The sequence below is a fragment of the Prionailurus bengalensis genome, chromosome D4, assembly GCF_016509475.1.
Source record: "Prionailurus bengalensis isolate Pbe53 chromosome D4, Fcat_Pben_1.1_paternal_pri, whole genome shotgun sequence".
Lineage (NCBI taxonomy): Eukaryota > Metazoa > Chordata > Mammalia > Carnivora > Felidae > Prionailurus > Prionailurus bengalensis.
The window spans coordinates 20,055,620-20,069,389 of NC_057359.1; positions in this window are offsets into that span (position 1 = coordinate 20,055,620).

Below are 13,770 nucleotides of genomic sequence, written 5' to 3' on the forward strand. Positions count from 1 at the left end.
TCCAGGCGCCCCTCAAAGCAATTTTTTGAAAAAGAGAATGCAACACTTTCCAATTACTTTGTAGAAATAAATGATTGAATTCAGTGAAGATAATAATTTGCTAGCTAAATGTTCATACTAATATTTGCCTAATTAGAGAATGAGATTGGAAAACATTTCAGATTTTAGTAAGTGTAAGGAGTTTTTCCATTTGGATCTACATACCTTGCTGAGGTTTGTTTTTTAATAAGTAAAGCAGCTAAATATTGAAAGAAAACTTTGAAAATCAGATATTCCAATTGTTGTATCTTAAAGTGTTAAACTTGGATTTTCATAGATAATGAAGGACTTAATCTCACTAAAAACATTTATGTTAGTGGGATTAAACATAGTTTTGTATCATTAAAAATAAAATTTTAGTAAAATATTAAAACTAATTTATATTAGGCCTTAATAATTGAACATGTTGTAACTTCTAGGGGAAACCCTGAGATATTAGAATAAGAACATAAACTTAAGCTGAGGGGAAAATATGGAAAAATATATACATAATCAACTTGAAGACTAGGAGAGCAGGAGGACTATTATAAGGAGGAATAAATAGAAATCAAATAGTAAGTAGAGTTAAACTCCAATTTGTCAATGATTATATTAAATGTAAATAGATGAAATACTCTTATGTTGACTGTATAAAAAAAAGAAATATATTACTTTATAAGAGATAGACTTAAGATATAAGGATAAAGGAAGAATGGCACAAAAGTGGAACAATTAGAAATTTTATGCAAATGTTATATGCACAGTATTATATGTCTTCGATTTCTATATCTCTGTATCATCTATTTCCTTATCTACCTGCCAAAGACAAATCCTTAAACACAGGAAATTTTAACACATTTCTCTCAGTAACTGAGAGCAGAAAGTCATTAATTGAGATATAGAATATTTGAATAATATATATAACAAATATGACCACACACATACACACATATGTACACACACATGTTCCTATACCTTCAAATGACAGGATATGATTTTATTCAAGTGCATATGGATCACTCACAGGGTTATAAATCAGATCTCAACAAATTTCAAAGTATTTCTAACATTTACTTTCTATAGTTGGTTTATACTAGAAATCACTGAAAGATAACTAGAAAAATCTCCATGTGTTAAACACTTCTAAATTATCTGTGTATCAAAGAGGAAATCACAATGAAAACTAGAAAATATCTTAAACTGAATGATAACAAAAATGACATATTAGAACTAGTGGAATATAGCTAAATGTAGAGAATGTATTGTCTTTTTTTTTTTTTTAATTTTTTTTTTCAACATTTATTTATTTTTTGGGACAGAGAGAGACAGAGCATGAACGGGGGAGGGGCAGAGAGAGAGGGAGACACAGAATCGGAAACAGGCTCCAGGCTCTGAGCCATCAGCCCAGAGCCCGATGCGGGGCTCGAACTCACAGACCGCGAGATCATGACCTGGCTGAAGTCGGACACTTAACCGACTGCGCCACCCAGGCGCCCCGAGAATGTATTGTCTTAAATGCCTATATTAGAAAAGAGCAATGGCTAAAATTTGGAATATTCTTTCAAGAAGTCAGCAAAAGAATAGCAAATTAAATTAAAAGTTACTGAGTGGAGAAAATAACAAAGGTAAATTCATAAATAAATGACATATAAAAGGAGTATATCATGGAAAAGAACCACAAGGCCAAACCTTTTTTTTTTTTGAGACTAATAAAATTTATAAGTAACTGCAAAAAGACAGAAGGTCAGTAGTAGGAAAGAAAATGGTGCATCACTATACAATTTAATGCCGTGAACTTGAAAATTGTGATGTAGTGGAGAAGTTCATTTAAAAAAAAAACAAAACTACTAAAACTGACACTAGAGGAAATAGAAAGCTCAGCACAGTCCTTTCTTTATAAAACATGGAAGACCTAAATAAATAAAGGAATATGTTGTTTTCAGGAATTAGAGGAACATATCAGTCTCTCTAAAGTTGATCTGTAGATTCAAGATTATATTTGTTAAAATCCAGCGTATTTTTCTTTTTTAATGTGTGCCTTTGTGGAAGTCAAGAACTTGATTCTAAAATATTTATGGAAATGCAAAGGATCAAGAAGAGCAGGGACAATCAGGTAGATATGGACTTTACTAAATACGATGACTTATTATATAGAGGAATAATAATCAAGATGATGTAGTATTGGCACACAGATATATAAATATGCCAATGGATTAGAATAGAGTCCTGAATGAAACCCATGAGTAAATGTGGACATAATTTGTTGCACCATTTTTACTCAGAGTCTGTGTGGAAAGGACAATTTGTTTTAAATTAATGGTGCTGTGTCAGTTGTGTATCCACACAAAAAACAGAAAACTTCTACCTCATACCACCACTGAAATCAATCCAGGCGTATAGTAGGTATAAATGGTAAAATAATAAAGTAACTTAGGAAAACGACTTCATGATCTGGGAGTAGGCAAAGACATTTAAAGAGGATACGAAAAAAACATTTACTATATAAAGTAAATGGTTACTAAATCTGTCCATAACAATATGAAGAATTTCTGTGAATAAAAAAAAAAATCTCTGTTTATAGACTGAAAAAAACACAAGCCACAATCTGGGAGGAGATTTTTGGAACATATGACCAAAAAGGGCTTGTATGATAAATTCCTTCAAACCAATAAGAAAATACAGCTCACTGGCAAAATGGGCAGGAAACATGTAGCAGCCTTCACAAAGGATACTCAAATGGACAATAAAGATATGGAAAGGGACTGAATCTAAATAATTAGGAAAATGTAATGTTAAAATATTTTAAATTTTATCATTTAAAAATCACCATTGCTGAGAAAGACTAAATTTATAGACTAACACTAACAAGAATTAGAATATAGAGGAGCTAGAATTCTTATAAAAGTAGGAGTAGAGGCTAGTCAACTACTCAACTACTTTGGAAACTGTTTATTAATATTTACTTGCATAGAGCTACCCAATTACTTAGTAATTTCACTCCTAGGAATATATTCAACAAAAATTCATACATATATTCATTATATTATATATACACATATGAATACATATATATTTTGCTGTATGTGACATGGATTAATCACACACAGACTTAAGGTCTAGCAAAGGAGCTAGGCTTAAAAAATATGTATTATGTGTTCAAAAACATTTAAGACTAATCTATGGCATTAAATGCCAGAATATTTGTTGCCGGTGATAAGCAGTGAAGATATAGGCTTCCAAAGGACACCAGCAGGGCCTCTAGGGGGCAGATATTATTCAATTTGTTGACCAGGGTGGTAGTTATAAGGATATGTCCAGCTTTTGATAATTAATAAAACTTTATACTTATGACTTGAGCATTCTTCTCTATGTATATTACTCTTTAAAATGTTTATTTCAATAGAGAAGAGGGAGTATTAGACATTATGGTGAACATATGAATTATTTTCTATCCTCATCCTCTCCAAACAGTCCTCTCTAGTCCAGTGTGTATTTGGTTCTTGGAAAAATTCTCTGTATCAGTGGTGGTGATGGAGGAGGTGGAGGAGGAGGATCTCTGTGGCTTGATGGAGCCATCAGTTCTGGAGGTAGATGTACGGGGAGACACCTGGAGCATTTGCAGAAGGCAGTACAGTTTTACTTGTGGGGCTGGTCTTTGAGAAGCTGCCCAAGGTTTAGGTTGTTGCCTAAAGACATGATACTAGATCCTAGGGCTTTCTGGATACATGAGTGGTATGCTAGAGCCAGCTCATACTAGATGACAGGCTAATAGTTACGTGCTCACAGATTGATTTTATTTTTATTACATAAATTTTAGGTTTTTCCAGCTTTAAGATATATAACACTACATAAGTTTAAGGTTTACAATGTGAAGATTTGATATATGTATATTTTGCAGAATTATTGCCATAGTAAGGTTAATTAAGACATCCATCACTTCACATAGTGACTGTTTTTGGTAAAAACTTTTAAGTTTTACTTTCTTATAAACATTCAAGTATACAACACGTATTGATTTTTGTATTTTGACTTTATATCGTTCAACTTTACTGAATTAGTTTATTAGTGATAGCAGTTTTTTGGTGGAGTTTTTGGGGTTTTCTATCCATGAGATCATGTCATTTGCAAACACAGTTTTTCTTTCTTTTTTGACCTTGATACCTTTTACTTATTTTCCTTGACTGATTGCTCTGGTGAGGACTTCTAATACTATGTCAAATAGGAGTGGTGACAGCAGGCGTCCTTGTCTTGTTCTGATCTTAGAAGAAAAGCTTTCAACCTTTCATTTTATTGTTGAGGATGATGTTAACTGTGGGCTTATCATATATGGACTTTATTATGTTGAGGTATGTTTTTCTATATCCAATTTGTTGTGATTTTTTTTAAATTTGTACCTCTTCCTTCACCTGTTTCACCCTCTTACCACCCTCTCCCCTCTGGCAATCACCAGTTTGTTCTCTGTATTTATGAGTCTGTTTCTGTTTGTTGTTGTTTATTTGTTTTGTTTTTTAGATTTTACATAAAAGTGAAATCATCTGGTATTTCTTTTTCATCCTTTATCATGAAAGGATATTGAATTAAAAAAATGTTTTTTCTGCATGTAGTGAGATGATCATATGATTTTCATCTTTCATTCTATTAGTGTGATGTATCCATGTATTGATTTGCATATGTTGAGCCATCCTTGTATCCCTAGGATGAATCCCACTTGTTTATGTTGTATATTCCTTTTAATGTGCTGTTGAATTCAGTTTGCTTGTCTTTTCTTGAGAATTATTACATCTATATTCATCAGTGATATTGGCTTGTAGTTTTCTTTCCTCATAGTGTTCTCATCTGGATTTGGCATCAGGGTAATGCTGACCTTGTTAAATAAGTTTGAGAATACTCCCTCCTATTCAATTTTTAAGAAGAGTTTGAGAAGAATTGGCATTATTATTGAAATATTTTATAGAATTCACCAGTGAAGTCATCTGGTCCTGGGCTTTTCTTTGTTGGTAGTTTTTTGATCACTGGTGAAATCTGCTTACTCCTTATTGGTATGTTCAGATTTTCTATTTTTACTTCTTCATGATTCAGTTCTGGTGAATTGTATGTTGGTATGATTTTACCCATTTCTTCTAGGTTGTCCCATTTGTTGGTATAAATTGTTCACAGTATTCTCTTATGAATGCTTTGTATTTCTGTAGTATCTTTTGTAATGTCTCCTCTCTTGGATTTATTTGAGTCCTCTTCATTTTTTTCTTAGTCTAGCTAAATATTTGTCATTTGTCAATTTTATTCATCTTTTAAGGTGAGCAACTCTTTTGTTATTATTTTCTACTGTTTTCCTACTTTCTCTTTCATTTATTTTTGTTGTAATCTTTATTATTTCCTTCCTTCTCCTAACTGGGTCTGCATTTAAATGGAGCTGCTGGGTAGGCTTTCTGGTTGAGCAGGGCTGAGGGCTACGTTTCTTGGCAGGGTGGTGACATTGGTTGAATTCCTTGAAATGATGGGGCTGCAGGCCCCAAATTGCTTTGCAATTTCTCCTGGTTGGGTGAGGTCTTAGGCTGTCCTCCTCAATTTGCTGGTGCAATGGGTGGATTCTGTGTTTAGGTGGAATTATAGGCTAGGTTTCATGGTTGGTTGGAAAGGGCCTCAGGCTTTGCTCTGCAATCAGGTGGGGCTGTAGTCTAGGCTTTGCAATCAGGTAGACTGTGGGGCCAGCTGTACGCTGCTGTTGGGTGATGTCATTGGATGTGGCTTTCTGGCTGGGTCCTCTAGCTGTACCTCATAATTGGGTGGGGCTAGAGACTGGGCTCCCTTGTCACATGTGGCAGCAGTTCAATCTGTGATTGAACTATGGATGTCATGGCTGGGCTCTCTGCCCAGACAAGGCCACAGGTTGTGTTCTTTGATTGGCAGGGCTGTATGTTAGGCTTCACTGACAGTTGGGATTGTAGGCTGTATTCTTCAGATGGGCGACACTGAGGCTACACTGTTTAGGCTGCTTGTTTATTTGGGGACAGAGGCTATGCTCAATAATTAGGTAGGACTGATGGCTTGGATCTCTGCCAGGGTGACCCTAAGGATGTGTTCTATAGCTACAGGTCAGTTGTGGCCATGTTTCCCGTAGGGGTGGAACTGGAGACTTGGGTCAGCAGTCGAGTGGGATTGGGAATTTGCTCCGGTGCTTGGGAAGAATGTAGGATGTGCTTCATGGCTGTTGGGCATTTATGGTCATGCTACCTGGGAGTGTGGGATTGAAGACCATGCTCTACAGTTGGGCAGGATTACGAATTTTCTCCTCTGTCCAGACAGGGCTGTAGAATGGACTTGACAACTAGTATGGTCCTTTGGCTGAGGATCCAAACCAGGGAGAACTGCCAACTGAGCTCCCTAGCCAGATGGGACCCCTGGCTTGGCTTTGCAGAAGGTCAGAGCCAGTGGCAGGGATTTTTGCTTGAGCGCTACTGTAAGTAGGGATGTGGTCTGTCAAGATCTGAGTCCCAGTGAGGACTCAGTGAAGGAGCCTCACCACCCCCTCCTCTGTCTCTATCTGATCCCAAGTGCTTGAGCTCCTCATATGCCCCCATTGATCCCTGTGAGGTGAAACCTCAGTGAGCTTTTTGTGAAGTGTCCTGCAACACTGGAGAAGTTGTATGTCCCCCCTTGAATTTGCTTTTTCCCACTGGAGAAACTATAGGCCCAGGAGGCCCAATCCTTGTGGCACTGTGCTGGTCTGGGGGAGGGAAAGAGGCCATTCAGTCAAGTGGTAGTTTCTCCCCTTTTCCCCTCTACTGTGGTACTTCTCAGTTTCTGTTGTCCAGGGCAGGTACTTTAGCCTCACTCATGGATTCTGGGATTTTCATAGTAGGGTCTTGCATTTCCTCCACCCTTGTGGAGATTGACAGGAAACACCAAAAACTCTGAGGAGTCTTTCAGTGAGAAGAGAGTTTAGCTTCATATTAGCACAGTGCTCACATTTTGAGCACTGACCCTTTTTTCTCTCTGTAAATATTGATTTTAAAGTTTGGAAAATGCTTTAGGGATTGATTAACCAGGCTCATTTGCATGCTGGATCTTTTATAACCAGGTCCCATGGCTTCGAATATAGTCTACTCTTCACTTTGATCTTCTAAGAGGCATCTTTTTGTGTAAGTGCTCAAACCCTTGTTTTCTTACATAGAAGTAAATATGTAATTATGGGTGGCAAGTAAATCAGTCCAGTGAGTGGATTCATTGGAATGACTTAGATTCTCCTTGGGTATTGACAACATCATATATTTGGCTTGTTCTAGGGGTTCCAATGCTTTGGACCCTGAATCTTCTCACTGTAAACCAGTTCTCTTCCAGTATATTTTAGACTTGTGATAAGGAGTGGAACATCTCTATGAAGGAGCAATTTCTTGGTTTCCAATAACATCACCCTGTGACTTTCATCAACGTGGAGACATTTTAACATTTTCTCAAGGGTCATGTGGGGAAATATTATGGAAGTTATGTTCACTGATTATTTCGTGACATACCTGGAAATGTCTTTCAATCTTTACCTTCTATAAATATTTAGCAAATACTGGAGTATCTTGAGGGCATTTTTCTTAACATGTATTACTCTCATGTAATGTGAATCCTCAAGATAGAATAGATCATAAACAAGTGATCTGATCCTAACCCAGACAATACCCTCAACTCTGATCTCCATTTGAATAATTCATGTGACAGAGGACTGAGGAAGACAGTCTATTTAATAAAGTATCTAATTGTTAGAAAGTTTTCATTTATATTGATTCATCATTCATCTCCCTGTAACTTCCACCCAGTAGTTTTATGGCTGGCATCTGGGGCTGCCTAAGAAGACATTTCATTCCTCTTTTCCTTGGGAGTTATGTAGGATTTGCAAAGGCCACTCTCCAATTCTCTTTAGTGTCTTCTCTTTTTCATCCCAATGACCTCAAATGTCCTTTGTATTTTGTCCAGTGACTTCTTGCCAAACTATAGAGCTTGTCTGCATGAATTTTTTGTTTGTGATAATTAGTCTTGATTTGCCTCTCAGGACAAAATTAAGTATATCTGGGAAGATGCAGTTGGGGCACTATAGAAAGATCTTCTTTATTGAGACACTGAAAGTCTTCTGTAAGGTTATATTGAACCACTGGGCTCACAGCTAAGATCTCTAGTATTTCATTTTGTACCATAGCTGCTCATTGAGACACATCTTCTCCATCCTATCCTTAGGATGGTATTCATTTCTTTCTGCTAAGATTTGGTGCACCATCCTTGTCCATTGCTCTGCTTTGAGAATTTGCTCCTTTCATCCAACTTAGTGGGGGTTTTTTTGTTTGTTTTATTTTGTTTCATGTATAAAATAGATCACTATAGAATACCAATTTAGAAGATATTAATACCTTCTAAAAATTATTCATGTTTATTTTGAGAGAGAGAGAGAGAGAGAGAGCAAGCGAGCACGCACATGTGAGTGGGGCAGAGGGAGGGAGCGAGGGAGAGAGAGAATCCCAAGCATGCTCTGCACTGACAGCAGGGCTTGGTCTCATGAACCGTGAGATCATGACCTGAACTGAAATCGAGAGTTTGATGCTTAACCGGCTCAGTCACCCAGGCACCCCATGATATTAATATCTTTGATTGATCAAATGATTAATGAAAACATTAAATCTGAAATTTTATAATGGTATTTTTTTCTTTTACACTAATTGAAAGTATGACAATATGGTTACATAGAGCTTTTCAGTGTGTCATTGGTTTTTTTAATTTTTTTTCAACGTTTTTATCTATTTTTTTTGGGACAGAGAGAGACAGAGCATGAACGGGGGAGGGGCAGAGAGAGAGGGAGACACAGAATCGGAAACAGGCTCCAGGCTCTGAGCCATCAGCCCAGAGCCTGACGCGGGGCTCGAACTCATGGACCATGAGATCGTGACCTGGCTGAAGTCGGACGCTTAACCGACTGCGCCACCCAGGCGCCCCTGTCATTGGTTTTTTTAATGTGTCAGTCAATGGTTTTTATTCTGTTTTATGAGATTCCATAGGAATTGTGTTAATAATTCTAATGGTGTATGTATCTTGGACTGTTAATAACTATTCAATGTAATACCTCAAAGTGCTAATCACTCATTAGGCTTTAGAAGTTAAATATTGAACTTCTAAAAACTAAATGAGAATGAGTATGTCTAATATTTATTAACAAGGATATCAAGAAGCATAATTGTTTGGAATCCAACTTTTTAAAAGGCATGCTGAGTGAAATTTATAGTGTCCTTGCCAGGCTGTTAATCTTTTTTGGTACAATGTAAATTTGAAAACCATCTTGATGGCCTTCATGATAAGTTTTTCATTTATAATTCCTTAAGTTTATCAAATAATTTAGGTGGAGAGGGCTTGGTGAAAGACTGAATGATAATTATGCTTATAGTTTGGATCAGATGGATGGTGAGAAAAATAGCATGTTATTATGGCTTTCACTTTTATTGTCTTCAAAATAGAAAAGTTTTTCGCGTATGAGGCACAAGAAGAGGACTGACAGCAAACTGTTTAATATACCTTAGCTCACTTTTTAGATTTTTTTTAATGTTTATTTTTTAGACAGCATGAGCAGGGGAGGGGCAGAGAGGAGAACAGAAGATTTGAAATGGACTCTGAGCTGACAGCAGTGAGGCTGATGGGGGGCTTGAACTCATGAATCATGAGATCCTGAATTGAGCCGAAGTTGGACTCTCAACCATCCACTTCGTCCACCTAGGTGCCCCAACTCTAGCTCATGTTTTAAAACATAAGATCTTCTCAAGTTTTAGGATGGAGGTTAAGTTGTTGTATACTAGTAATAAGTGAATCAGATCACGTTGCTTCCCTGCTTAAATCCTCCAATGACTTCTCATAAACAAGAAATAGAAGATTGACTTGGAAGGAGCTGATAGGATCTGCCCTTGCTTTCTTCTCTGACTTTGTTGTCTCCCCTCTGCCACAACCACACTGCTTTCTTTCCTTCAAACACAATGGGTCCATTTGCCCAAAGACTTTGCACCAGCTGCCATTAATGGTCTCCCTGTAGACTCTAGAGTCTAGAGTTTTCAGTGACCTTTTTCTTCTCATGTTTCAGGTGTTGGCTCAAAAACCACCTCCTCAGAGAAGCACTTCCTGACTACTTTATCAAAATAACTCCTCTTTCCTCCTCAGTTGCTCTTTATCATACTACTTATTTTCCTCAAGTTTCTTAGCATTACTGGTAGCCATCTTGTTTTATTTATTTATTAACCAAAGACTACAAAATTCCACGTGGGTGTGGAGTTTGCCTTAGTGATTGCCATAGTCCTTATGCCTGGCACATAATAGGCAAACAACAGATCTTTGTTAAGTACATTTTCAATTCTCAGTTATGTGGAATTAGTGTCTACTCCTTGCTGTTTTTCTGGTTCCTTTTAGTTAGAGCAACAATAAAATGAAGAAAAGTCAGAAATAAAACAAATGTGGGCATAATCAATAAGTTTATGGAAACAAATCCTGACTCTCAGATGATGATCTTTTCGCCTATTTTAAGAGAAACTAGATCCATTAGACAGGAGTTTCCTCAATATTCCATCTCTGGGCTTGCAAATTAATACCTGCAACTTTCCTCTAAAAGTTCAAAAAAGTGCTGCTAATTCTCTTTGAGGGTAATTCTACCACATGAGTTCCAACTTTTTCTGGGATCTTGGCCCATTGAATATCCCTCCTGTCTCTTGTTTCTGCAACCACATCCTCTCTATTTGCTCTTTTTCACCAACATGTCAACATACTCAAGACACCTCCATCTTTTAGAACACATTCTTTTAAATTTCTCTTCCATTTCCCCTATCTTTTTACATCCCATCTGTTGCCACACTATTTGGAATTGTTGTCTACACTTCTTTCTCTGCTTCATCTATTCACTTTCCTACCTACTGCTGTCTAGTTTCTGACCAAGGCCACCAAGAGCCTCCTTGTTGCTAAGTCCATTGATGCTTCTCAATCTTTATCTTTCTTGATCTCTTGACAGCATTATCTATATCTTTAATCTGGAAATATTTTCTTATATTCATCTCCATAAAATTACAGTCTCATAGTTTTCCTCTGATGTCTATGGCTACCCTGGGTCCTTTATTGCATCTACCTCTAAAATGTTGATATGTCATGGAGAATCTGTTCTGCACTGTAATCTTTGCTTATTCTGTATACACTCCCCAGATGATCTGATTCACTCTCAAAATTTTGCTTCCAACTAAATATTGCTGATTCCCAAATCCAAACTTCTATCTTACGTTCTGGTATCTTCTATCAATTTATATTCCTGTTGACCTACTTGACCTATCTGTTTAGATTTTTCATAAGCAGCTCAACATGTAAAACAATGGATTGGTCATCTTCCTTAGCAAACCAGAATTGGTTTTTATGTTTTCTTAGTGAGTGGGACCACTTAACCATCCAAACTCAAGTCTGCAAGTTATTGATGATTTTTTTTTTCAGTTTATTTATTGTGAGAAAACGAGCCTGTGTACATGCGTGAGCAGAGGAGTGCAGGGAGAGAAGGAGAGGAAAGATCCCATGCAGGCTCTGTGCTGTTAATGTCGAGCCCAAAGTGGGGCTTGATCTCAGGAACTCAGCTGAAATCCAGGGCTTAACTCACTGAGCCACCCAGGTGCCCCAGGAAGCCACCTTTGATTTCTTACCTTCTGCCCTCAACATCTACTCATTCTTCCTGTCCTGTTGAGTCTAACTTCCCAACTTCTCAGAAGCCCATCTACCATCTTTATTTCCATTCCTGCCATCCCAAGTGAAGCCATTATATTCTCTGGAATGGGATTACTGAAACATCAGTTTACCACTCTTCCTATTTCTAGTCTAAAGCCTCCAATATATTCTGCTTATTGATTTCAGGGTAATATTTCTAAAACATTTTACTTTTAAAAGGCTGTTAGAGCACCTGCATGGCTCAGTCAGTTAAACGTCCAACTCTTGATCTCAGCTCCGGTCTTGATCTCAGCTCCAGTCTTGATCTCAGCTCCAGTCTTGATCTCAGGGTCCTGAGTCCCCACCCTGCATTAGGCTCTGCTCTAGCTGTGGAGTATACTCCTTTTAATGGTTTCATTTGGTCTCAGCATGTTTATGAATTCTTGAATGATCTTACTCTTCACTATCTTCTCTCTTATAATTCTATCTTATATTTTATATTCCAGCCAGTCAAAGTTTCTTCTGGCTTCTGGAACGTACTGTGCACTACCTCTCCTTTTTCCTGTACACCTTTTCTTAGGGAAGCAACATCTCCTGGGCTTAGCTTAGCATTTCTACTGGGAATTGGTATATATTCTATAATGTAGGTTGCGAGCAAGAGAAACGGACATTGGCTTATATACTAATAAGGAATTGTTTGGAAGGGCACAGAAACAAATGAACAGCTAAAAACTCAGGACCTTGGAGGGACAGGAATGAAGGCAACTCCAGGAATTTAAGTGATAGGGGCCAGTGTATTGTCTCTTGAAGATTCTACCAATGGAAAAATTCCAGCTACTTTTGATCTGTGACACTCTACTCAGGATTAATATTTCTGGGAGAAAATATCTGATGGTTGGTCTAGCTTGGGTCACAGATCCACTCCATAAGCAGAGGGCTGCCTTCAGAAATTAATGGGAGACTCCCTTAACCACAGGGAAACAGAGTTCTCCAAAAGGAAATTAGGTGCTAGCACTCAAAACGAGGGAAAAGAATGCTGGGCAGGCAAAACAGCAGATGACCACTGTAGCAGTGATTCCTCATCCCTCAAATTTTAAGTTGGTGTCCTTTCCCCCCCACTCTCAACATTGCCACCTGTTTTTTCCCTTTTTTTAAGTTCTCTGTGGGCTTCTCACTTGTTCGTTCTCCTACTGGGTGATTGGTTTTGTTAACACAGTGACTGACGCTTAGCAGGTAATCTGTAATCATTCATTTAACATAGGATGGAAAGAGCAGACAGATTTAAGTAGATGTATGAAACATGTTCTGATGTGGCCTTTGTGGCTAGTTGGTTTGTGTTAGATAATTTTAAAACATGAAATTGGAAGTTTTGGAAAGACCATCAATGCCAAGTAAATACAAATCCATATGAACATAATATTGTGTAGAATCTAACTTCTTGAGGGTAGAGGAAGCATTCCTTTTTATAGCTCATGGAATGCTTAGTACAAAATTTGCACTAAGAATTCTCTGAATAGGCATTTATTGAATTAAGTCTTTTCATGAACATTTCTTTTGTATCTGTTGTAGTAACATGTTAATCTTGAGTATACCCTAATGTTTTTCTTCTTTTTTCCCCCTCTTTGTGTGTATGTGCTGCTTCAGTTTTTAATACCACTAATGGCTTTGAAATGGGACATTGACTCAGAATTAATGACAATCAAGTGTTAATGGTCCTTGCCTCTGTGGCCTATCAGCAACTCATCTTAGGCGATCATTAGTTCCCAGAAAATAAGCTGGATCAGGCTTTTCCAAGATGTGGCCATTTAGAAAAGATTCCTAATTGTCATTGGAACCTCTCACTCATCTTTCATTGCTTTTTCTATTTTTACATCGTCTTGGCTTGTGCTTTTGACTGAGGGGGAGAGATCTGTGCCAGTTACAGTGGGTAGTTAATGAAGGGTATAAAACAAAAGGAAGAGAAATAGAATAAAATATTCAAACTGAATTGACATACACCATAATAAAATCATGGGCCCTAATTGCCATAAACGACCTTAGAGATTATCTAATTAAACCCCCTCATTT